Source organism: Triticum aestivum, chromosome 3B (genome assembly GCF_018294505.1).
Source record: "Triticum aestivum cultivar Chinese Spring chromosome 3B, IWGSC CS RefSeq v2.1, whole genome shotgun sequence".
NCBI lineage: Eukaryota > Viridiplantae > Streptophyta > Magnoliopsida > Poales > Poaceae > Triticum > Triticum aestivum.
Window position 1 is genome coordinate 524698370 of NC_057801.1, and position 2782 is coordinate 524701151.

Here is a 2782-nt window from a genome sequence, read left to right on the forward strand (position 1 = left end):
AGGCCCCTGCTAGTCATGTGTTTATCGCCATAGAATGTCTGCAAATAAGAACAATTTTTTTATCACTACAATGATTTTGATAGTTGAATTTATCAGTACACATTTAACTGGGAACAGAAATATTTTAGATGATGTACTCCTAATCCCTCATTCGAACAGTTGATTACTTCATTGGTTGACGAACCAAAAAAAAGATAGGGGCAAATACATACTATTAAGTCAATTTATGAACCTTGGCAGAGATGGAGATGTTAACTAATAGACTTATATTTGTCAGTTGTGACTGAAATTAGGTAATCCATAGAAGGATCAACTCTAAAAAATAGCAGAAAAGAGGAATATGGAACATTAGCATGGAGTTTTATAGTCAGAGATCTGATTGTGTATATGACAATTGTTGAATTGCAGTTTGATCTATACCCTAACCACACACATAGCAACAGTGGCAGTGGCTCCAACGTCCTCAAAGGAAGTGAAACTGGGGCTCCGAAATATCCTCGTTTCCTTGTTTTGTGTTCAAGGGCTGCTCGAAAGGGTGGTATTTCCTGAATTAGACAATATCTATTTGATTCATATCAACTCATAGCATGACAGAAAAAGGCTATAAAAAACAGCAGACAAGAAAATGGCATCTAAGCGCTATACCACTCAAACAAATGCTATTTTTGGTATTCCCAACTGCAAGACTACAATGAACCCTGTATCCATCTGTTTATAAATAAGCATTTGTAGCTAAGAATGGATCGATCAAACTGTGACAAAGAAACAAAATTGCGTACATAGTTGTAGCAAGGAACCAAAATCAAAGGGGCTCCAAACGCAGATTGGGGAAACCTATCAAACTTGCAATCTGAGCAAGCTAAAAAGGCGATGAAATCAATGCTCTCACCTAAAGCAAGGAGGAAGCTTGCATGTGGTTGACAGTGAGGTGCAGAGGTTCTGGTTGTTGAACCAATCACACATGCAAAATTTAGGATTTTCTATTTCATTGTGAAACGCATACCTTCAATATGAAAGAGTGACATTGCAAGACACTGGATATTACAATACATTTTAATTCAGCATCTAGAAATTGTTCTCCCGGTGGCAAACCTGCAGGCATAGAAATATAGGACATCGCAGTGAACAATTTGAATAATATATTGTTATTGAAGTACAGTGAGAGCAAAACATAGCACACAAAGCTTAAATAGCAGACCTGAATATTTCAGCAGGAGTATTCAACTATTAATTGTAAAGACAAATGAACAGGTTTGCATTTCATTGAAGATGCTCTAGCCATAGGGTGAAATTCATTTGAAAATCTGAAAACCCACAGTTGGTAACCATTGCCTACGGAACTGAACACACATATCCAAAACACCAGAAATCTGGTTTCCATAATTCTTTGTGGTACACAGCTAAATTGTAAACTTATTCGTATATTTCATTGCTTATTTGATTCTACAAAGAAATTTTTGGACACCATTGAGAACATCAGCACTATAAGCGTGTGATGCATACTGTGTATATATTCCTAGAGCATGTGTAAGTATTATGAGTAGGCGTATTTGTCAGATCTTTAAATGGGGAACGCTCGGCTGATCCTAACGCAGACGGACGATGATTCCTCATCTGTGACATGTATTGGGGAACATCGTAAATCAGTAGAATGACAAAACAATTGTACATAGGGATCTTAAGAGTATGTATGCGTCGCTGTTATATAATATTGAGAAACTTAATTCTTAAATCCTAAATCAGTCCAATGACAAAACGATGCTACACAGGGATCTTAAGAGTAGGCATGCGGAGCTGTCACGTAATATTGAGAAGCTCAATTCATAAATATTTGAGTAAATCAAACTGTCAAGTGTTTTAGTAAATCTGAAACTGTGACAAAAAGGACCTCAGATGCACGGAATGGTGATGAGTGGGAATGGTCTGAACCTGTATATATAAAGTAGGTGTTGTTAGGGAGGAGGCAAAAACAAAAAATATAAAATATTGTGAGTGAGATTGCATAAATATCTTAGATCAGAAAGCTCAGAAGCTTCTGGGTGGTAATTTTCGTGCCACATGAGGAATGTGCAGAATTCTGAGAGCATTGAAAAGGTAGTGACAGCAAACAATTTGTGAACCATACGAAGAGCTTAAATTCTCATAAATCAGATTGAGCTTAAATACTCATAAACCAGACTCTGACCCTTTTAGTGCTGAGTGTGGTATTGGCGTTGGATCATGATAATTCACCTGCGGCAATTGTTCCAGAATAATGGTGGTTAACTTTGTTCACTGTGTGGAAGGATCATCTATGCACTAAAATAATCATAACCAGAAGGATCATGTACGCATCAGATTGTCTTGTGTGGAAGGAACATAACCACAAGCATGCTGTTGAAACAATCCACAGTTCAATGTAAAGAAAACTTACTGGCTGGATAAGGTCGTTGTCGGCAGCAGAGGAGGACACCGCCACCCGGCCGCCCTCATGTTTTTTCGAGTGGCAGCAGAGGAAGGCCGGCGGGATGCTCACGCTCTCCCACCTTGTTGGGGCAGCAGAGGAGGACCGGCGGGCGGCTGTTCACGCTCGCGGCGGAGGAGAAGAGGATGGGCGGGAGGAGGGCGGCGACGGCAGAGGCCGGCGGGCGGAGGGAGGAGGGCGATGATGAGTGGGAGGCGGGAGAGGATGGGCGGGCGGCTACTGACGGTCGCGGCGGCTCCGGATGTCCCGCGGCGAAGGTCTCCGGCGGAGCCCCCGGCGCGCGACGGGCGGCGGCCTCCGACTGTCCGAGGGTGAAGG